This window comes from Triturus cristatus, chromosome 2_2 (genome assembly GCF_964204655.1).
Source record: "Triturus cristatus chromosome 2_2, aTriCri1.1, whole genome shotgun sequence".
Taxonomy (NCBI): domain Eukaryota; kingdom Metazoa; phylum Chordata; class Amphibia; order Caudata; family Salamandridae; genus Triturus; species Triturus cristatus.
This window is the reverse complement of record NC_140582.1, coordinates 452361214-452386610: the sequence shown is the minus strand read 5'-3', so window position 1 is coordinate 452386610 and position 25397 is coordinate 452361214.

Here is a 25397-nt window from a genome sequence, read left to right as displayed (position 1 = left end):
GTGGGTGGGTGTCATGACGAGATGGTCTCGTCATGGGCACAGCGCGATTGTGCTCCATGACGAGACCATCTCGTCATGGGCACAGAAGGGGTTAAGGTCCTTAATGTTGACTATTTTAATTATATGCAAATTAATATTGTAAATTTATAAATGTATTTTGTTGCGATACAACATTTTATAAATATTAATTTATATACGAAAATACATTTATTTTATTTTATTGTAAATATTAAAATACATATTTAAATTTAAAACATTGAAAAATATATAAAAATTTAATTTAATGATGTAAATTATTTTTATAAATTTGTAAATAGAATAATTACATAAAACTATGGCTCTAAGTTTAGGAATAGCAGTAAATACATTTTAAAATATATGATTTATTAATAAAGGGAACACATTTTTAGATAATGTAACGTTTAAATATCAATTGATACATTTTGTAGTTTTGGTTAGTGTGATTTTAAGTGAATTTTTTCTTTATTTTATATATTCTAAATTGTGTGTGAGTATTGAGTAATGATTGTGTACATGAAAATGAGTATGTAGCATATTTCATAAAATGTTTTAGATTGTAGTAGAAATAATAAATGTCACCCCTTTGGTGTCCAACACCCTTCTAAATTTGGTTTAGATTGGAGTGGACATAGTAAATGTTACCCCTTCAGTGCCCAATAGCTTCCTCAAATTGGTATAGATTGGGGTGGGAATAGTAAATGTTACCCCTTAAGTGTCCAACACTTTCCTCAAATTGTTTTAGATTGGAGCTGGAATAGTAAATGTCACCCCTTTAGTGTCTAACACTTTCCACAAATTGGTTTAAATGAGAGTGGAAATAGTCAATGTTACCATTTTAGTGTCAAACACCTTCCCCAAATTGGTACAGATTGGAGTGGGAATAGTAAACGTCACCCCTTTAGTGTCCAATACCTTCCCCAGATTGGTTTAGATTTCAGTGGGAATAGTAAATGTCACCCCTTTAGTGTTCAACACTTCCTTAAAAATATTTTATGTTGGAGAGTGGTTATTTCATTTTATAATTTTATATGTAGTAGAAATTGTTTGTATTACTTAATTAACACTGTTGGTATTTAGAAGTACAATAACAGAAATAGTTGTGCGTTTGTAATAAATAATGTTATTATTACATATTTTTATATAATAAAGTCAAGTAAAACATTTGTCATCATTTGTTTTTAAAAGTTAATTTGATTTATATTAAAAAAATGTAAATATATATACATTTCGAATTAAAACTGAACATTTATATAAAGATAAATAAAATATGTTTAATAAATGTTTAATATTACATTAACAATGTGAATCATAGTTAAATGGTCCACTCTTTTCCATTGTTTTTTTTTTTTTTAAAAGTCCTACTTTACTTTTCATACATATTTTCAACATCATTTTAACCTAAACTTTTTTGGTATATATCAGGGCCTTATTATAAGAACCTGGGTCCTTGGACTGCCGAAGTCGCGAGGCGGGCGACTGCCGTATTATGATGGTGGCGGTGGGACCGCAACAGGAAAGCCGCCTCCTCAGGGATCCAGGATTCAAGGGGCCAAAATATGCTGGTGTGCTGATGCCAGCACCGCCGAGCATAATTCGAACCTGCATATTCAAAGCCATAATCTTACAGGCGGGCTCACCACTGCCTTAGCGATCTTCCTGGAACCACTGCGGTGGCAGTCTCATCGGAAGACCACCAAACCCGAAATAAAACCCGAAATATATGTAAATATTTCATACTATTATTTAATTTATACTTTACATTCTTTATGTTTAATATTTTTTTTTACATTTTTTAATACATTTGTCCAACATTTTAAAACTTTTTTCCATTAAAACCTGTGGGGAGGTAATCTTTTTTTTAGTATGTAGCAGTCATTTTTTTTTTACAGCTGACTTATACTTCATACTCTAGTTGTATCATTTTTTGTCTATTTTCCAGGATTGAGATTGCGGTAAGGTACTGCTGTTCATCGGAACAGGTAAATCCTTTCTAAAAATTTGTTTAAGGATTTTGAAGGTAGAGGGGTCATGGGGAGCAGGTCTAGAGGCTACTTTTAGTGTTGTTTGTGAATTGTTTGTACATTTAGGGGCTCATTACGATGTCCAGAGGAAATCCTCAGCCTGGCAGTCGGAATCTTTGCGACCTCATCAGAGCCCTTCCGATCGACTCGGTCGGTTTACAGTCCGACCGCCTTGATTATGTATGCGGTCATAAAGTAAATCGGCTGATCTTTCCGACTCGGTTCCCACCGACTCGCGGAGTGTTCCTGTTGGTCGGAACAGCACCGTAACCCCCTATGAACGGCGGTTCTGCCATTGGGATTACGATGTCACTTTCCAACAGCCTTTCCGCGTCGGCCTGTCAGACACAGAAAGGCTGTCAAAAAGTGACTTTGGGGGCCCCTGGCAGGGCCCTCTGGCCCCCACGGCCTACGGTTGCTGGCCGAGGGGGTACCTAAGGTACCCCCTTTAAAACCCTACACTCCGTGACAGGCACAATGCAACAGTGCAACAATGCAACAGAGTGCAGGGTTTCTCACACACACCTTATTTCCCCATAGGAGCCTGTGTCACTGCCTGTTCTCGGGCGTAACATGACCTCCCATAGGAATCCATCGCAATCCGGTGGTCGGAACCGTTGACTGTAAGTTGCTCGGTCTCGAATCCAACATGGTAATGAGCCCCAAAGTTGTATTAATAGTAGTGTTTATTACTAGTGTGTAATTTGGGGTTTTCGTACACTGTTTTACTAATGTTTCATTATGTTATGTTATATTATGTTATGTTACGTATTTTATGCTGATTCAGTGTAATGTATATATATTTTTGTGAATATTAAGTGTTTTTTGCATGTGGGTTTTTTTGTTTACTTTATAGCTTTTTTGTCATCCTATGGGCATTGCAAGTTAACGTTTCTCTTTTTAAGGAAATTACTTTTGGTTTATATTCTGCCAATATTTTTTGCTTAGATTTCCAGTTTTCTGGGTTTCTTGGAGCTTTTCTTTTTTTTAACACTTTTTTTTATGGGTTTTAATGGTTTTTACATACTTTGGATTAGTTTGAGGGATGTCTATTGGATTCGTTTAATTTTTAAATATTTTTGGGGACTTTTTGGAAAATACTTTTGTTGGGTTCTTATTTTTGACTACGTAGATACAGAAAAAGAGCTACAGCTACTGAACAGTAAGTTATATTTATTTTCATTTTTTGGGGTGGGAAATGTTATTGCCTGTGTAGATATTATATGATTTTATTTGGAAATGTATGGTTTATGTATTGTATCTATTTTACTTGATGGATTGAGTGGACAATTTGTAGAAGGAGAAGGTAATGGCGCTAAAAGTGTAATTTTTGATTGACAACGGTGCTATCCGATCCAATGTGAGAACACTGGAAGTCCCAGACCTATCCCTCTTGGGATAGAAGATCCAAGGTGTAGGAGTTCCACATAAACAGATTATCAAAACAGTTTCAGAAAAGGTCCCTGTAAAAACATGGTTGATTTGAAGAAAATCATCAGTTTGCTATCTATGATTGTAGTCCTGTAAACCTGTTAGGGAGAGATTTATTTTGTACCATTTACTGTACACCGGATGGTGCTAAATTTCAGACACATGATGAAGACGTAGAGTTTATAATAACTCAATAAGAAAAAGATTAGGATTGTATCCAGTGAGAGCAATTGTGGAATTGCCGCCAGATATAAAAGAGACACTCAACACAGTAGTGTGAGGTTTTACATGAAAATATATTGGGCTGATTAAAGGTGTAGGACCTGTCTGAGTTACAGTGAACCTAATGTTGTACATCCTAAAACACCACCATACATTTTGAGCACAGAAACCATTGCAGGAATAACACCAGGAATCGAAGCCATGTTGAGGAAAGGGATATTGAGAGAAATTGTTGGAACCCCTTGCAACTTTCTGATCATGTGTTTACAGAAGCCCAATCATAAATATCAGATTGTGCAGGACCTACAAAAGATTAACAGTATCGTTGTTCCATGTTGTCCTGTGGTACCAAATCCAGTCACCATCTTTTTTCATATTTCATGCACTGCAGTATGGTTCACTGCCATGGACTTGTGTCAGGCTTTCTTCCCTGTACCTTTGCATGAGGACAACCAGTTCTTTTTCTCATTTGTGTTCAGAGAGTGAGTTTTGGCATTGTGCCAACTACCACAAGGGTATGAAGAGAGCCCGTCCATTTTTAATCAGATCTTGAAAATAGAATCTCGAATGTCTGCAGATGCCCTACAGTTCAGTTCTTGTGCAATACAATGATGACCTGCTTGTGGCATCAGATATGTGAGAATCTTGTAAATAGGATATGACTGCACTTTTAAATCACCTGGCTGGGAACAAACACAAAGTATCTCCAGGTAAGCTGCAATACTGCCAGTAAAAGGTCCAAAACTTGGGGCATATAATTGAGAAAGGAGCAAGGAAAGTGTCCCCCAAGAGAGTCAAAACCATCTTACAGCTGAATTCACCAAGCGTACAGAGAGAAGTCAGAATGTTTTTGAGAATGGTTGGCTACCGTAGACAGTGGATACCAAACTTTTCCCTAGTGGCAAAACCTTTACTGAGGCTGACAAACAAAGATGTAGCTGATCTGCTTCCATGAACATGGGTGGATGAGTGCTAAAAAGCTGTCCTATATCTGAAAGAAAGTCTCTGTTGTGCCTTTGCACTGGTATGCCTGATTACAATAAGATGTTTACATTGTTTTGCAGTGAGAGGGAGGGCTGCACTCTCTCAGTGCTTACTAAGATGTGTAGAGATACAAGAAGACCTGTGGTTTATTTTTTGACTACCCTTGACCCAGTAGCTGCAGAAATGCCTGGCTGCCTTTAATCAGTGGCAGCTGTTGGAGTTAGTATCGAGAGGAGTGACAATATTGTAATGGGATACCCTTCAACTGTTATGGTCCCTCACTCTGTCGAGCTTTTGCTTACTAGAACAAAAACCTAGTAAATGACTTAGGGTAGGCTAACTAAGTAGGAGCAACATATTTTGCAGCAGATAACAACATTCAAGCACTGTCAAATTCTAAATCCATCCGCACTATTATGTGTAAATGAAGATTATAGCAGAGATGAAGTTGAACATGATTGTCTATATGTCACAGACCTGTGCATCAAGCCAAGGCTAGACATAAAAGATGGCCTTTCAATTGAGCCTGATTATGTAATGTTTGTTGATGGCTCATGTTTATGAAATAATGAAGGTACCTTGAGAGCAGCTTACGCTGTCTCTACAATTCGAGAAGTTGTAGAAGCCTTCTGGTCTCAAGGTGTAACCTCAGCATAAGTTGCAGAATTAATTGCCCTTACAAGAACTTGCAGTTTAAGAGCCCATTGAGAGTGATGATATTTACAGATAGTCAAAATGGCGTTGGTGTTGTCCATGGTTTTGGACAGTTATGGTCAGAAAGAGGTTTCATTACCACACCTGGAACCCAAATTAGGAATAGGGAACATGTGAGAAAATTACTGGATGCACAGCAGAAACCAGCAAGAATTGCAGTTTTTTAATGTGCAGCTCACAGTAGTGACAATAGATATTTAAATGCTGGAAACAGATTTGCTGACAAATTTGCATAGTATTGTGCATTTTTGACTTGCACATTTAACAGGGTTTCCTTGGATGAATCAGAAGAGGACATTGTTTTCACGATGTTGTTGTCAGTGTCTGATATATGGCAGGAGCTTAAAAGATTGCAGGAAAATGTTTCAGAAGCAGGACAGCAGGGTTGGATCAGAGCAGTATGTGAGAAAAAGTCAAATAACATTTGGATGTCAGGTGATAGAAGAAAAGTTTTGCCAGACAGTTTATTGCTTCCAATTACACTTCCATGATTCAATCCATTTAGAAAGAGATGCAATGGTGAGAATATTCACACAAAATGGTCTATTCCTAGATTTGGGATGATTGCAGAAGTATTGTGCCATCGTTGTTTGACATGTCAACAGATGAACGAGGGAAAAGGGACACTAGTAACACTAAGGGGCATATTATCAAGAAATAGAGTTAAAATTATCACCGCTGTAGCGGCAGAAAACTGCCGCTAAAGCGGCGATAATGGGCTTGATAATATGCTGCAGAGAATTCCCATAGAAGCCCATGTTTTGGTGACAATATGGGCTTCTATTGGAATTCTCAAGTGCATATTATCAAGCCCATTATCGCCGCTTTAGAGGCAGTTTCCTGCCGCTAAAGCGGCAATAATTTTTGCTCCATGCTTGATAATATGCCCCTAAGTCACATAGGAATGCCAGGTTTCCCTTCAACAGAATGCAAATGGACTTTATTTAGATGCCTGTTTGTAGCCGGTTGAGATACGTCCTGGCTATAGTGTGCACTTTCTCTTGTTCTGTGGAAGCCTACCCAACTCGTAGAAATGAATGTCGTACGGTAGCATAACTGTTGTTGAAGGAATTAATACCGGGGTACGGATCACCGATTTCACTGGAGTCAAATCGTGGGACTCATTTTAATAATGAGGTTCTGAGAATGATTTGTGCGACACTACAGATTGAGCAGAGATTACATTGTAATTATCAACCAGAAGCCTTTGGAAGTGTTGAACAGCTCAACTGAACCATTAAGTTGCGATTGGCAAATGTTTGTGCTTCCATATCAATGGAATGGCCAGATGCTTTGTCTTTTGTGTTGATGGCAAAACTGGGTTATCCCCACATTAAACCTTGATGGGGCATGCAATGAGACTGCCTGCTATACCCGCAAATACACTTTTGAATATCCAAGATGATATGATACTCGACTAATGCAAAGGATTGGGTGATGTGGTGCGTTCTGTCTCTCACCAGGTTAAGCTATCACCTCAAATCTGCAACAAGAACAGTGCTGTGACCTCAGTCCTGGTGAATGGGTCTTGGTCAAGCAGCACGTTTTGGGGTTTTGCCTGGAAATAAGATGTAAAGGCCTCTACAAGGTAATCTTCATCACAAGCACTGCTGTTAAATGTTTCAGAATACTAAATTGAGTGCATTTGATGCATAGTGTTCTATGAGCCAGAATTAAAAGCACTTGTGACAGAGCCGTCACAAGTTGGACAATTACAAGGAACAATACAGCAAGAGGCACAACAGCAAGGAGGAGAGAGGGGTGAGGAATGACATACAGTCACATAAATCCTCAAAGTGGTATTGAAATCATCTTTGAAGAAGAAGAAAATACATTTTAACCTGAGTGAACAATTGAGACAGCACCAAAACAAGCAGAGGATCAGGGTGAAAGAACAAGTACTGGAACAAGAAGAGTCACCTGCACTACTGAATGACGACAGCGTTATGGTCAAAGGAAATTAACATGGAGTGTGTCAGTTGATGGCATACCACCAACAATTGCAGAAGAGACAGAGTCAAGCAGTATATGTAACACAGTAGATCAGCAAAAAACAAAGAGGTTGAAAAGAGCAAGAGTGCCTTGTCATAGGCATTCTGCACCTGAATGGACACACTACACTAATCAAGTGGTAAATGAGCATGTGGAAAACTTTCCTCCTGTGAGATCAAAACAGTTTGAAACCTATTACATCAAATTGAGAATTCATGTGGAAATAAATCTGTTTACAAAAACTTATGAAAAGAGACAATAGTTTGAGAGACTTTGTTAAATGAGAAAGTGCCAAAGAATTAAATATGTTTTTAATCATTGTATTTTAAAGATTCCCTAGGCCCAAGGCTGCTTGAGAAGAGTAGGGAGAACATATGTTGTAGAAGAAGGAGTAGAGCTAGGGATGACTATACAAAGATTGTTATAAATAATGACTGAAGGAGCTAATTGTTCTAAATAAAAAAAAGACTGTTCAAAGAGACTAACTGCAAAGGAATAATTCAAGAAACTGCGTTAAAACACTCTGCATAACAACTGTAAAATAATTGCTGCTATATTTTTCTTCAATGATCTGATTGCAGACAGACTGGTGTTTCCTAAATTGATTTAGATGCAAGATTATTATGGGTATTATATTTTTAGTAACAGTCTTAGTGATCATACCAACATTAATAGGGTTTTATTATCACACCAGAGACAGAGAAGTCTATATCTATGCCCGAGACTGCATCATCTGCACACACAGTAGATACAATAAAAGCATCATTAGTGACTCACAAAAAAGAAGACAACTTTACTAATGTTTATTCTAGATTAGTGCAAGAATACACATAGGCACTAGATGCAAAGGAGTGCTACGTCTGTGCCCACCTACCTTCATTAGCTGCAGTGGAGGTGACTTATCACCATATACCTTTATCATATGCAATAACATGTAGCATTTTGCTTATCTCATTATTGAGGCGCGAACCCTTTGAATACCATATCCGAAATAGCTCCTAGTCATCTCTGACATCCCTGCGTCTCTGAGGGTCCTGATAAGTGGTAAACTACTCTCATATTTGGGCCCATTACCAGTTTTTAATTACCAGTTTTCAAAAACCTGGTGTCCGCGTACACGCCATGAATTAGCTCATATCTTAGTAATTTCTGACATACCCATATTTGTCTGAGAGTACTGATAAGTGGGAAACTACTCCCATATTTGGGCTCAAAACTAGTTTTTTTAAAACACCTTTTTCCACAGACATGCGATCATGAATTAAGTGCATTAAGCGCTATGGCATTTTTTGTTACGCTTACACAGACATTTACAGTCCGCGTGCACGCACCCGTTCCACTGTGCCGATGCACTCAAGATTAGAGTACGTCAATCGGAGGAACCTCCATCCCTCCCTGAATACATGCGCAGTCTACTTCACGCTCAACAAGGTGCACATGCGTGCCACAGAGATTCTTTGGTAATGCATGCATGCGCAGCACGGTTAGATCATTACAAAGCAAACCGGAAAGATGATCCACCCTCGTTCAATCAACGAGAGTATTTCTCGATGGTCCCCGCCTGCTCCCTCTCATTTTCAGGCAGGCGTCAGGACAGGGCAGGTGTATAGGAGCCGACACCTGAGCTAAAATGTGAGTACAAGAGCTTGGTAATGGTTTAGGACAGTGTTCAAATAAGTAAGTGAATGCAGCAAGAAAAGTGTGGCATGCAAATTTGCTTATTTTTGTTTCCCTGTCATGTCTTGTTACTTTCTCTACAGCCCGGTAAGGTGCGGGCACCCTATGCCAATAGCCTATAGAGTACTTCTCCTTCCTGGCGTAATATTCCCGTAATGGACTGCGATGTTGAGGGTTGCGTTAAGTAACTTTTGCGATGGTTTTCACACGTTCTTGAGAATATACCCCTAGATGTCTTTAAAGGTTCTTATATTGGTTTCAGATCAGAAACGTCCTTGTGAATTGTAAAATGTTTTTGCTTTTAGCAGGAATGTATGAACAACAATGCTGAGTTTTCAGCATCTTTCAGACGGTACCTTTTTCTGTCAGAAAAATGTCTGATGCTATGCAATTTAGCAAAACCATAGATCTAATAGCTACTAGTTCTATCTTTACAACTAATAGAGCTCCAGAACTACTGGGTGCCAATTTGTCAACAACTGTTGAAAGCTTTCACATTTTCTGATCATTTAAAACAACTCATACTAGTGGTACAGTTGCACCAAATATGTCGCCAACTAGTTGTGTTCCATCACCTATACTTCATGTATATCTGTGTGATGATGTCATTGTTAATGCGTCTATACTATACACCTGATACGTTTTAGGAAACAAGAAACTACAAAAACCCTCTCGATCAGCTGTCAATTGAAAATAAACATTCTGTCAAGAAACAAAATAAACTCCAAGAATAACTGTTTCTTCTCCTTCTAAATTTTGCCATGCATCTCCCTTAATTTCAAATGTGTGTTCTTAGTTACTAATACGTATGTGCCTACTTCTACTTTGAGTTCTTTTTCTGTAAATATATATTCTCCCTTTTTTTCTTCTGTCTCATTTCCATTTCATTTTCTTCTCAAATTCATGTTCTTTCTTCCAAAGTTCTTTTCAAAACATCTTTCTCTCTGTTTTTACTGTGTGAAAGGTTGTTTACCCTTCCTACTAGTATCATGAAGAATAGCTTCTCTAAAAGTCTCACTAAACAGGTTGCATTGTTCTTGTATGCCTTAACACTATCTATATGCATGGATGGTCTAAAGTAATACCAAGCTGTGTCCATTTCTTTTGCTTGTAAGTGTAAATTCATGCTTTTCATTAATGGAACACTAGAAACTACCAAATCATAATTTGATTATTGAGTTTACCACTGATCAGTGCCCTCAGAAACATGGGGATGCCAGAGGTGACTAAGATATGAGCTATGTCATGACGTGGTTGTTACTATTTTCTCAGGTGTAGGTGGCAGGTGCTCAGCTCTAGATGTTTGGCACTAGTCAAGCCAGTGGGTTAGCGTGTAAGTTGGTGACCGGGGAAGGCTAACTAAGGAAGGTGGTGTAGACATGACCCTATCCCTGACCCGGTTCTGGCACTGGATTCCAGTAGGGGGCATCAGGTAGTAATGTCTGTGCACATGCTTGGAGTATATGTGAAGACCAGTGTGGCAGTGCTGTAAGTAGGCGATGTTCAGTCCATAGTATTTTATCATTCAGGCCTTGTTCGTGAGTGTGGAGGCGGTGCACCCACCGTTGTTCTCAGCGCAGAAGTGACGAGCTACCCCACCCTGGGTCTGCCTCTAGAATAGTCCATTGTATGGCCTTGCAGGCATGTCCCTTGTCAATGAAGTGATTAAACATCTTTGTAGCCATCCGTCCGTGTCTGTCCATACTCTTGTGCTCGCTGATCCTCACCTTCACTGCTCGGGGTGTCATCCCCAAGTATTTAAGTGGGCAAGGACAGGTAATCAAGTACACACAGTTGGTGATGTTACAATGTGTGTGTTTTCACTGTTCCCACACAAAGTCATCCAGTTGTAATGATTTAGTGTGCTTTGTCGATGAGCAAGCCCCACAGGTACCACAGGGGTGATGTCCTGTTACTGCAGGTAGGTTCCATAATGTAGTTTCCTGGGGTTTCTTTTTTGCTTGGGCGTGTATTCACCAGCTGATCAAGGAGGTTCATAGTGTGTTTAAACGCAAAACGAGGGGGATCCAGATCCAGCGAGTCAGTGTTAAGGATCCTCCAGTTGCGGTCGACTATCTTTTTTTTTTTTTGTTGGATAGCGGGGTAAATGTGGTGACACACGTGATCATATCACTGGTTCTTGGTTCCCTGGTCTCCAATAGTCCTTGCTGGTTATTGTTTCTGGCACATTTTTTAGCCTTCAAGACCACATCCCTGGGGTAGTGCCTTTCGTGTAGATTGTTAGCCAGCACGTAGGCTTGAGAAGCTAACTCTTGTCTCCTGCTACAATTCCGTCGAATCCTCAAGAACTGGCCGTACAGAAGGTTCTCCCTAAGGGCTTTTGGATGGTAGCTCTTAAAGCTAGGAAGACTGTTACAGTTGGTCGTCTTTCTGTAGGTCATGGTATGTAGGTAACCATCTTCGAGGCTTATAAGTAGATCCAAGAAGGGAATAGCCTTCTCACTGGATGTCTTCGTAAAACGCAGATGGGGATCCTGGTTGTTGATCCACTCGTGGAACATTATGGCAGCCGCCTCTGTCCCTCTCCAGAGGATGAGGACATCATCAATGTACCTCTTCCAGGTGATGAGGTTTTTATGGAAGGGATTAGTGTCTGTGAAGATGTTGGTGGCTTCGAAATGGGACATGTATAGCCCCACCAGACTCAGCGCGAAGGTACTACCCATACCGGTGCCTTGTACTTGGTGGTCTTGTACATGAAAAAGTTGTTTGTCAATGCCATCGTGATTGCATCGATGATAAAGTCGGCCGGTGTATTTGTAGGTAGGTCCGTCTCCCGTAACAGGTTCCCCACTACCTCGATGGTGGCATCCTGTGGAATGTTCGTGTACAGTGCCTCCACATCGAGTGTAAGGAGTAGGTTGATCTCCTCTGTGTTGTCATCATTGATCTCTTGGATCAAGTTGAGGACATTGCGGGTGTCCTTCAGGTATGCAGGTGTTGCCTGAACCAACGGACGTAGAAAATAGTCACTGAATTGACTCAGTGGTTCAAGAAGGTAGCCTATGCCCGATACTATTGGGCGGCCTGGAGGAGGGATGATACCATTGTGGATCTTTGGTAGAAGATTGAAATATGGCATGCTAGGATTTGGTTCACTAAGAATGCCGCTTCTTTGGGTGAGATCCATCCTTCGGTTGTTGCTTCATTCACCATGATCCAGATCTGCCCCAGTAGACGTTCCATTGGGTCAGTTTCTAGTTTCTCGTAATACTGAGTGTTGCTCAATTGCCGAGAGCACTCGTTCTCATAGTCCTTGAGGTCAAGGATGACCGTGGCGCCCTCTTTGTCAGCGGGCTTGATGATGGTGGTTGCATTCTCTTTCAACAAGTTAATAGCACCCCGGAGTTTGTTCGACATGTTGTTGTAGGTCGGTGTCACTTTCAGTAGGTTTGTCTCCTTCAGTACTGCTTTCTCAAACGTAAGGACCTCACTAGGGACCATGCCTGCAGTAGGGGTAAATCTAGAGGGTGGTCTGAGTCCCGTGTCGTTCCGCTCAGGTATGGTGGTATCTTTGAAAAAGGACCTGAGTCTTATTTTCCGGAACAGTGGTGCAGTTCCTCGTTCATCCTGAGGTTGTCTTCTTTATGTGTGGACACGAAGCCTAAGCCCATCTCGAGTGCAGTAGTCTCGTCGGTAATCAGTTCCCTCTTGAACAGGTTGATGATTAATTATTTTGGTGCGTCATACTCCTTGTGGTTCTTGGCTGGTTCTCCATGTCTTGCCACTGTACCTGCTTGTTCCCTCTTCTTCTTCCTCTGCCTCTTCCCCTGCTTCTGTTCTGTAAAGGAGGGGGAGGATGTTGGAAGAATGGCTGCTGGAAACCTGGTTGTGGACCCGTATAAGGAGGGTACCACATCGGTCCTTGTTGAGGGTATGGTTGATTGAGGTATCCGTACATAGGAGGCAACGGTGGAGGTGGGAGGAGTCTACAGATCATGCAGTCTCCCTATACGAGTGTAACATGATACTTTATGGGAGGGATCTCTGCCTGGACTTAATGGTGAAAGCTCAGATTTTCTTGGATTTTGCATCCCTCTCGGGTATTTGCTTAAACGTTACCAAATCATATACCTCTTCATTTGCGGGGAGGTATACTGAGGCAGCCCTGCTGTCTTGGGGAAGCGATGGTACCAGTTGCTCCCAGTATATTTTGCTATCTGGGCATGCAGATTTACAGAACACCAATAGACCTTATGGAAGGGAACCTGCAAAAAGCGAGTACATCTCTTGGATCTGAAACACACTTCAGGGTCACATTGCCACTGTTAGTGCCGGACAGACAAGTGCTCGCTAAGATGGTGATGTTGCAGCGCCTCCTTTATTATTTACTTTAAAGCCTATTGATTGGCAGGCCAGCTGCAGTAGCTATCGTACTGGACGGCAGGGAAGAACCTACAAGAGATAGGATCTACCACAACTATGATCAACCAAGGTAAGCTCCACAGCCTGATTTGCCCCGGATCCCGTCCTTCATGCACAGCCCCCCAGTTGCAGCACGTTGCCCTTGCATACTGGAAACTGGCCTTGCTCAACATGACACCAACAACACCATATGCTTCCAATATCCCCTTCATTGGACTTCCCACGACCGTTGGAGTACTATCAAGCCACAGACTGCGCTTGTGGGAGTGGAGTAGGCTCACAATGGTTAAAGACCTATTTGGTGATACCATTCTCATGAGTCATCCAGATTGCACTAGCGCTCAGAATATACCACATTCTTTGTTTTTAGCACATATGAGTATCACACAATACTTCTAATGGTATTGGGCCCCGAAAGGGTCGGAACCCCCTATTTACGAGTCTGTGAGCGCAATGCCTACCATGGTCCATAGTAGTCATTTGATTTGGTAGCTGTATAGGGGGTCCTGCGAACATATAGCAATTTCACTAACACCTTTGCAAGCTAAATGGGAGGAGGACCTGGGTCTGGAGCTCCAGTATAATTAATGGGCCTTCCTGCTCGAATAACATAAAAAAATATCTTGGAACTTCTGGTATAAGTTTATTCAGTACTCAGTATTACACAGAGCGTACCTCACTCAACAGATGTTTAATATAATGTATCCCACAGTGTCCCGGGATGTCCAAGGTGTAATGCTGATAATGCGGACTTACCACATATGTTATGGACTTGCATTGCTCTGACTTCCTTCTGGACACAGATTCAGACATCACTTATGGACGTCTCCGGGAGAGAGGCCTGGCACACTTTGGATACCGTTATACTTGGACTGTATCCCAGACTCAAGAGGACAAAAGTGATGGCACAATTTGCAGATCTAGTGTTACTACTGGCTAAACACCTTGACAAGGTGGTGGATGTCTGCAACTGTGTCCATTATAGCACAATGGAGAGAGGAGGCAAAGAGATGGGGTTAGGCAGAAACTTCAGCTTTATGCAGAGAAGAGAAGAGTATAGGGACCTGAGGAAAAATCCAAAAGCAATGGAGTGGGATTCATTTTTGGAACATTTTAAAGCCCAGGCCACTACTGATCTGATCCCTTACCTGCTAGGAAGCCCTGGTCTACATCTCAATTAGATACCCAGGAGGCTCCAAAATTGTCATGCCACCTGGACAACTTGGGGGGGGGAGGGGCATTAAGAGTGCACTGAGATATATGTTGCATGGTCATCCCATGATTTGTATGCCTCGACATTACAACACTGCCTTCCCCTCCCCCTACATTTTTCAAATCCATTTTAGAGCCATGGGGAAGGTGTATGGCCGTATTTTGGTTGGGTGCCAAAACATGCATCAGCATCAACTCTTTGGGGATTTGAAAGTTGGAATACATAAAATGAGATGAAATGATCATTATTACTTTGGTTCAAACAAAAGTCATATTTACTGTATGTTAAAAATAGAAAAGGAATGAACCATCAAAGTATCGATTATATATAGGAGATACTATGTGCTAGAGTAAATCAAAGCAGAACTATGTATATACATATTTGAATTTTTTCAAGAAAACACTTTAGTTATGATGTTTAGATCTATATGGTGTGATGTATGATAAGAATGTGGTATTATGTATGAATATTTTGTAATTTGAGCGAATGAAGTAAGATTCTATTATTTTAGTGGAACTACGTAGGGTGAATAGTGAGTAGGGTATGAGTAGCCTTGTGGGTGAAATAACAATGTTTTTTTTATTGTTTAATTATGTCTTTTTATAAAAAGAAAAAATATTTGCATAAGAAGCTAATATTTTTTGACAAAATAAATAAAAAGGCAATGAAATGTATTTTGTGCATTTAGAATGAAGACTTAACTCAACACGTATATTGAAAAGTATTGAAATCTTGACTAATGCATCCTTTAAATTTATAGGGTAGATGGATCGATACAAACCCTATGGTGATTATGTGTTAATAGCTGTGATGGTGACCCCTTGAATTAAGGTGAAGAGCTTGCTGCGAGTGCCACATTTATCAATTAGGGACGAAGTGCTTATAGATTTGAGAGCTTTGTCACTTTATTTGGGAAGCAGGTGCGGGAAAGAAGAGGGGGTTCAAAAAATGGAACCACTTAATCGGTGTTTAATGGTACAGCAAGGATGTGAACTAAGTACAGCATATATAACATACTATGGAAAATGGTAATATATGTATTTAAGTTATTGTTTTCAAGAGAATGGTATTGAATTTTGTAAAGTTGATAAACACTTTATGGCTTCGAGGTTGGTTATATTGATGCTTTTGTGTTACAGCACAGAGGAAGCGGCAGAAGACATGAAACATGTGATTGCTGTGAACGTTTTTAATTTTTATAAATAAAGAAGATAGCTTGTGTTGAAGCCTACAACGAATTTATCATGTATCATTGGAGTAAGCCATTGTGAAACATTCAAGGACTGTTTATATGGACACAAAACTCTCTGAGTTATCTATATATATATATAATCCTTTAATATTAGTTAGGCAGTGTTATTTTATTTCCCAGCCTCCATTAATTTCTTTACTTGTGTGCTACGGTACCAGTTTATGGCCATGTGTGGTGACTGACATCTTCAAAAGTGACCTGCTTTGCCAGTGCTTGTGTTTAGGAATGTGATCACTGCAATTTTTAAATAAGAAGTTAAAAATAATGAGATGCAGTGATGCAGAACCAAATCTTACCCAGAATGAAATTTTCGCATGCAGACCCACAGCAAGAACACAATCAGCAGCTGGCAAGAACACAATCAGCAGCTGATTAATTTTGATATGAGAACTTAGGAGTGTGCTCTGTGTTTATATATAATTCTCTTGGAACTTGAATTACTTTTCATGATATTTAGATAATCCATGTTGAAACGTCCCACACACAATTTGCGGGAAAGTGTAAAGATTTCGGCCCAGGCATGAAGTATTTGATCTTTTTATTTTGAGTTCCATTACAAGTCCCTAGCAGCTTAAAGATGGCAAATCATCCCAGGTGAGGTTCAGTCCACATTAAAGTCATAAATGTACGATCTTAGACAGGGAAGTTCGTTTGGTAGAAAGAGCATTTGTTGCTGCTCAGAGGTCCTTCTTTTATCAAGATGTACAAAGCAGTAGCTCCTCCGCTAAGGTGGAGGAGCGTCGCCCCACTGTTTAATAGAAAAAATAAAATGATAATGCAACGTTATTATCATTTTATTTTTCTTACTGCAGTGACTCAGTTTCGTGTGGGCGGGCTGGCCAGAGCAGGGGGGAGGATTGGTGGCACTCTCTAAATGCGCATGACAGTTTGGCCTGCCATCTTGGGCCAGCCAAACAGACATGGTCACTTTGCATATTCCGCACCAGGCTGTAATGGTGGGGAATATGCACAGGCTCCCAGACCCTGTCTGAGCGCTGAACCATGGATGTCAGACCAATCACAACGCTGCTATTATGTGACAACAGCGTAGTGATTGGCGTAGGGGAGCCCGGCAGCCCGGGTGCTTCCTACTGCTGGGACTCGAGACAGGAAGAAGATGAAGAGGACGGAGGAGAGGCGGCGGCTGGCCGTAGCTAAGTAAGTGCTTTAAAAAAGTTTTTATTCATTCTCCCCACCCTCCCCGCCCTACCACCTCCGTCCGGTAGCAGCAGCCATTGGATGTACATTAGCTTTTATTGTGTGTTCGCATGAAAATTTTAGTGCAATTTTTGGCCAGAATATACAAATTTATATTACTATAATGTATTGTAGATGGTAAATTAAGCAACGTTTGCTTATCCCAATTGGCGGCTAATGTTGACGTGCTAGTTTGAAAATGGCAGTAAACTCAGTTTTGCTATGTTAGAATGATTTCTATAGCACACATTTTGACATTTGTGACTACCTTTTAACTTGGGTTTTGAGGGTTGACTCTGATTAGGTTTGTGAAGCTGAATCATCAGTGGTACATTTATGTTTTCCACAGTTTCTAGTAAGCCTTTCTCAGTCATTGATATGCTAGTGCGTGTGTATGGCGTTTATGGCAGGAGAACTTACTAAACTGATTTGTTGCCTTTGAGATATTTGGATTGAACCTCAGTCAGTCTAAAGTAAGTGAGTGTGTTAAATGAATGTAGTGCATTGTTAATTGGACAATCATAACTTCATCACGGAAGACCTACTAATCTGCTGAGCGTGGAACAGTGCAAAGCAGCTGTTTATTGGGTGATTAATGATATGGCAAAAGAAGCTGTTTGCACGTTCCTTTTGTAGAGTGAGATCCACTTGTAGGATTGATGGTAGAGGTTGATCTATGACCCATACAAATATGGCTTTCAGTTCTTCAAAATCCAACACATAGAAAGGTCAGTTGTGTCACAGCTGCATGACCATGAATAGTGATCACCAATAAACCTAACTTTGTCTGAAATATTCCCACACACTTACTTTTGATTTACCATTTTATTTTTGCTCGCTTACAGTGTGCAAAACACTGCTGTGCTGTTGACAGGTGATTTAGGAATGGATAACAAAGGTCCAATTCAGCATTCACAGTTTTCACAAACTTTGAACAAATAGGTTTTGTTCCAGTCGGTGTACTAGTTTTACACTCTTTGCACTGAGGAATAACATTGAACAATTAAATGTTTTCCAACATTGCAATGTTTACATAACAAAGACTAGAACAAAATACTTTTCCTCAGTTTGAAAATATGAAAGCAAGTACAAAGCACAATAATGTTCGTACTTTCCTTGCTATGAATAGTGCAAAATTAATTTAATCCACTCTTATATATGACTTGGGCGTTCATCCTGACTCGATCAAAATGGGGTTGTAGTGGCAACACACAAGGGGAAACGCTATTTCTCCTTTTGTTCTGCTGCCTCACATGAGTCTCAGAGAACTGAGTGGAATGGCAGAAAGGCAGTAGGAAGTTTCATCCGCCTTTTTCTGCCTCTCCAGGGTCTCGATAGACCGGAGGTTGATAGGAGAACACATACGACGCTGTGCCTGCACCAACCCACATCTTGTAACCTGTACAGTTTGGATTTTGACTGGTACACAGCATGGAAACATCCCTGTTGTTGGTCCTTGATGAGCTGTGAATATCAGCAGACAAAGCCATATAAGCGGCCTTAGTGCTATTTGATTTGTCTGCTGCCATCCATACAGTGTCACATTCTATCCTTTCGTCCAGGCTGTCAGAGACAGAGATCTGTGGGTCAGCAAGCCTGTGGTGTAAATCCTACCTAAGAAAAAGATGTCAGACAGTTTATCTGCCTCCTTTTTGTTGGAATTTAACCCCTTGTGTGCCACGCCCTTTCCCCGCCCTGTGCCGGCCGTTGCATTAGCGGGCGGGGTTCATGACGAGCCGGACTCGTCATGGGCACAGCGCAACCGCGGCCCATGACGAGTCCAGCTCATCATGGGCACACAAGGGGTTAAGGCATTGAATCAGGGAGTATCTGAGGGTTCCGTACTAGGGGGCTTATTAGGATGGCGGGCGGACCTGAGTCCACCCGCCATCCTCGCGGTGTTGGGACCGGCTGCCAGACATGCGGCTGTCTGAACCACAAATTAGGATGAGACTGCCACTCTGGTGGTCACATTCTGTTTTTTTAACATTGCAGCGGGTGCTGGTTACAGCAGCGGGTGCTGGTTACAGCAGCACCCGCAGCAATGTCAAAATCACATGCCTGGCATTTCCGTGCACCGTGTGGCAGTCACCATGCGGTGCCTGCCTCTTGGTGCAGGGAACTGCAGGGGTGTACCATGGGTAACCCCAAATGCACCACCCACCGCCTGGGTGCCCGCAACGGGCCCCCAAAGCCAATCCCCGCCAGCCTTTCCATGGCAGCATCACCGCCATGGAAAGGCCTGTCCGCAAGCCACATTGTAATATGGCTGGCGGTGCCTGCTAGCCTACGCCACCATGTTACTGGCCCAGCACCACCTGGCCGGCAATCAGAACGATTGCTGACCAGCGGAAAAGCGGCGGACGGACTTTGCGTCCGCCGTGATACCCCCAGCCATCATAATATGGCGAGGGGGGGGTATTTCACGTAACGATGGCGTAATGGTCGCCACCGCCGGCTAGGCGGTGACGATCGTTACGCCATCGTAATGAGCCCCTAAGTCACACTCTCTTTAACATTTTCACCCATCTATTGGCGAAATTGGTAATATTTTCAGTCTTAACTGCATGAATTATGTAGATGACACTCAACTAAGCATTCCTTTGGATTGATCTGGAACACCCTCCTTGAGACATTTCATGAAATCCATGTCTGCAGTTGCCTCCTAGTTGTGAATCATTGTCTCAAAGTTTAATTCTGACAAAACTTAGGTGCGTTGGATTAACCATATTCAGTCCATCCCAGCCGAGTTCCGTGCAGGTAAAAGCGGTGAGGTCGGGTGAGGGGGGATTTCGGCAGAAGTTGACGAGGGAAATTTAAATAAATAATTATTTTTCCCTCGTCATCGTCCGTCGAAATCCCCCCTCACTCGGCCCCACCACCCCACTGCTTTTACCTGCATGGGACGCGGCTGGTCTATCCAGTTTCTGGCCTCCATTTTAGTCAATTCCTCCTGTTCCAGTTAAGTTAGTGAAAAACTTTTGTTTTAAACTGGAGTCAAATCTATCTCTTGAAAAACAAGTTAATCATGTATCTTCCATTTGCTTCGTGCTAATTACGGTGCTCAGGAAAATTTTGCCACTTCTTCGCATGTCAGCTTATCCAGTGGGGGTCCGGGTGAGGTTTTTGAGTCATATCCACTGTTGCAATTCTCTTTCTTGGGCACCTTATTGGGTCTGTTGAAAAAACTTCAACACTTCCAAAATGCAGCAGCCAAACTGGCTCTTTGTCTACTCTGCATTTTTCTACCTCTGCCATTGTGGATTTGCTGCATTAGCTCCCAGTTGTGAAGAGGATGCATTTTACATCCATCATTTCCCATTGGTTAGAAAGTAGTATTGAAGTCCCCCGCTATCAAGTTATCATGGGAGGTGAATTGTTCTCTATGCGCCCTCAATTGCTTTAGAGTAGGAGTTTCCTGACTATCTTTTACCCCCAGTTGTGTACATTATACAGATAGACATCAAGACTAATTGTCCCAGTTATATTAATACACTGTATGTCTAAAGATAGAATATATACATAGCCTAATATTGCATTCAGGGAGACTCCGATCCAAATCCCCAGACCTCCCAATGGGCGCCCCTTCCCAGTGGAGATCGCAGGCCCAAAGAAATTGGCATAGCCAGGTCTATGGATAGGATCCATCCTCCAGGACTCCTTTAGCAAACAAATGCCAAATTGCTCCATAAAAGCCTCTCAATACTTATTGCCCAACTTAGAATGTAGCCCCACGACATTCCATGACAGAATGCTTAAATTAGATACAGCCATAGTGTGTAATTTTTTTGTCAGGTGTGCGAGGTACATAGACTTTATCCAACAAGGGGTCATCATCATTATTAGGAGAGGGTTGCTAACCTTGAGTCCATCAACCAGTGACAACCCAAAGCACTATCAAATCGTGTGACACCCAAGTTGAGTAGTATAGGTGAAGATTGGGGCATTCTGAATTTAAAGTTCATAAGCGTACTCTTTTGGGGTATTTTATGCAACTCCAACACTACAATCCCCTCTGCTAACTCAGGATCTTTTAATCTAAGCTAGATACAATCAGTTTGGCCCGCTAAGAGAGATAGGTCCTGAGGTCTTTTAGCATATGTAATGTCTGACCTGATCAGAGAGTAACACTGCCTAGTGTGTCTTATATAATGGATTTACTTGTTTGTTAAAGGTTCCTCATCCTCTTTAATCCCTTCTCCAGGTTTTGAGGCATTAATAAAGGTTGCGGAGTTTGGTCTCTTGTCATCCTTATCCAAACCCAAAACCCTCTCAGACAAACCCCTCTTGAGAGTTGGCATGTTCCCTTCTAGGCCATTCCCTTCTGTTCTTATATTCACTGGTAATTTCATACATGTTTCTGAGGGTTTATCAACGATTTTCTGCCATTCATGCAGTGGAGTGAAAATCTTTTTTTTAAAAGGACCGGACCTTCAGCCATAGTGGACCTTTTTAGTTGCCAACACAGAGACCTAGACTCACCTGCATCACCATTAAACTAAAGTTGTGTACCACCATCGATGATTTAGTAAGGCAAATTACTTATTTTCGGTTGGAAGGCCATTCCAACCCGTCCATGCTTCTCTCAGTTCCCTGCTTTATTTAAAGTGTAGGGGAATGTGGTTTTCCTGATACCAGAGCAATCACCAGCTCTGCTTTCTGCAAAACTTGGCGGACCAGATCCTCATGGGAATGGCATTAGAGGGTTCATAACATTCAGGAAAACATTAGCTTTGTAATCTCTGAAGATGAAATTATGTGGTGGTGGTCTGTCTTTTGAAATGACAGCAGGTTCTCCATGTCACCTTAGCATGACGGTCCTGACATCACATTTGTCTTCCCCTGAAGCAGCTCTGTTCATGGATTCAGGAGACATATTGAGGAATAAGTGCATGACAACATGGCAGACAACTTTCAATTTGGCACCTTTGGTAGGGCTGGGGGCCTCTGCCACACCAGCTGTATGGAGGCTGGACTGCTGAACTTAGCAACCTCTCAGTTTTTTTATTTGTGGCTTCATGCTCCTTGCATTCATCATCAATTCTAACCACAAAGATTATCTCTTGTTTGATCTTCAAGCTTATTTTATTTCTTTGCAGAAGCTCTTTTGAGATTCATTTCTTATCAGTTTCAGCACTTGTTTAAATAGGTTTCTTATAAAGGTGTACAGTTGTTCCTTATTCCATGTTCTGGATGTGATAACATTATTTTAATATCCTATGAGGCTTGCTGATTTGTCATAATCTTTGTTCCCGGTCCATTTATTTCAGGTTAATTCTACATGGTGGTTAATTAGCTTTTGTAATAAATCCATTATAGTAATAATAGTTTGTGGATTCTGGTCCCTTTTATGTGGATTGTTCACTTACTGAAAAATGCCCAGTCTGACAAAGGATTGAAGATGTAGTCCAAGCTCTGCTTGTTAGGCCTGAGCTGTATGACAGAGTATTCGGTTAGCTTGTATCAACTGCGTTCTAAGTGGAATCAAGCACAAGCTGTGGCAAAATGGCTAAAATCTCAACTTTGTTATCTACTTGATGAAAAGTATATTTTGGAATTGGAGCATCATATGCTGATCATGCTTCCATAAGTACTTTAGGGCCAATTTCGATTTCGGTCGGAGTTTCCTCCAACCGACACCATGGAGGAAATGAGACCAACCGACCTCCGGTCGGCAGTTCTGACCACCTGATTAAGGTGTGACCAAACACTGTTCAGTTGCATACTCCCATTTCTCTATGGGAGCTTGTGCTACGCCTGGAAACATACCGTAATACAGGCTCCCATAAAGAAATGGAGGGATGTAAAACCCAGCACCCTGTGGCAGGCACCCCAGGCACCCCACCCACACAGTGCAGGGATTTACAGGGGGGCACCCTAGGTCCCCACTCGGCCACCAACCGTAGGCAGCGGAGGCAAGGGTGCCATGCTAGGGGCCCCCAAACTTACTTTCTGACAGCCTTTCTGTGTCAGAAAGGCCGGCACGGAAAGGCTGTCGGAAACCAACATCACCGCCAAAGCCAACCTCCACGAAGGAATGAAGGCCGTCACCGACTGGATGAAGATCAGCCATCTGAAGCTCAACTCGGACAAGACAGAGGTGCTCATCCTCGGCTCCAACCCGTCAGCCTGTGACGAATTCTGGTGGCCAACGGCACTGGGGGCAGCCCCGACCCCCACCGACCATGCACGCAACCTGGGAATCATTCTCGACTCAACGCTCTCAATGACCAAGCAAGTCAACGCCGTCTCCTCCTCCCGCTTCAACACCCTCAGCATGCTCCGCAAGATCTACAGATGGATTCTGACAGATACAAGAAAGACAGTCACCCAGGCCCTCGTAAGCAGCAGACTTGACTACGGAAATGCCCTCTACGCGGGAGCCCCGACCAAGCTCATCAATCGACTACAACGCATCCAAAACGCATCGGCACGACTGATCCTCGATGTACCACAACACGGCCACATCACCCCCCACCTAAGAAACCTGCACTGGCTCCCCGTCAACAAGAGGCTATCCTTCAAGCTCCTCATGCACGCACACAAGGCACTCCACAAGACCGGCCCAGCCAACCTCAACAGACGGCTCACCTTCTACACCCCCAACCGCCAGCTACGCTCCGTCGACCTCTCACTCGCCACCGTCCCACGCATCCGAAAAACAACCACCGGCGGGAGATCCTTCTCCCACCTCGCTGCCAAGACATGGAACACCCTCCCACTGAGCCTACAACAGACCCAAGACCTGCTGACCTTCAGGAGGACACTGAAGACCTGGCTGTTCGATCAGTAGCGGCCCCACCCCCCCAGCGCCTTGAGACCCTCGCGGGTATGTAGTGTGCTTCACAAATGACTGATTGATTAACAAATGACTGATTGAATTCCGATTGTGGAACTGTAGCCCATAAGGAATTACGGTGCGGGTTAAAGGCTCTGAGAGCCGGTCGGAACTGCATTGGAATGGCCAGCCAGTTTATGCTTTGACTGACCGCAAACCGACCGTATTCCGAGCGACATCCTAATCGGACCCTTGATCTTTTCATGACCATTCCTCTATTTTTTGCCTTAATATTTCCATTGACTATGAACATGTAATTCTTCAAGTTTGAGTTCCGGGCGCCCTTTGCTTTGTTTAGGTCTTCAAAATATTTAAGAATAGATTAGTTCTCATTGGGTAGGTCTATATGTACATTAGCTTCATGGCAATTTTTTTTTTAATCGAAGATCATGATCTGAAAGATGCTAGGAACTTGAGAAATCATCATGCCACTAGCATTATGAGTCTGCAATTTACTTGTAAGCCTTACACTTATCTTTATGAATACCTGTCCTGAATAGTATTGCGCCTATAAATGCTTGTTCATACCCAGCATGTTTTTGGCCATGTGTCCTGCAGAAGATTTGAGAAAGACTCACATGCTCTTTTGTTCTTGTAAAGTTTCATAAAAAGGGGATTCAAATCTATGATGGTCTTATTTTCCTACTTAGAATTGGTGTGCTTTTTATGATTAAACTTGGCAGAGATACTACTATGATAGTTAACTTTAGGGATAAGACCCCTTCTTCATACTGACTTTTCAAAATAAACAATAAACTTGCGTGCCTGTGTAATTAATCAATCTCAAGATGGGTCCTCTGAAAGAAGATATGTTACTGAAAATGTTAGATAAATTGATAGGTGTTATAGATTAGTGACACTAGCCAGGATCCTGTACAGGTTTAAGAAGTCCTTTTGATGTCCATCCATCAGCATACATTTTATGGTGCTTAACTGAGCACCTTACAGAAAGGGATATGGGCTTAGAGCTGCAGGTTTCGTCATTCCAGATATTGAGAATGAAACAATGCATCCTGGAAAGTGTCTAAATGAAGGCCGTGTTTCTGGAATCAACTGTCATGCTTGCCTATTATTCAAATGACCAAATCCTATTTTGGAAGCATCAATGCCAATATCCATTTTGTGTAGGGTTTACATGCCCTTAATGGAGCTTAGCAGTTCCCCCTGTCCCTTAGTCACCCAAATGAAAGTTGTGGACCATAGAGCACATAACTTGTTAGCTCGATCAGCTGTGTAGGCATAGGATCAGTGCCATCCTTTCTTTCAACATAAATATAATGTTACTGTGTAGGAATTCTGAGTTAGGAAGGGCTTGCTAATTAGATTCCCGCTCGATGCTAAAAATGATAATTGTTTTTATGTTTAAATGATCATATTGACTCTTCAGTAAGTCAGCTATCAATGTGTTTGAACATTTAGCATAGCTGCACAAAGTGCAAACCTGAGCTA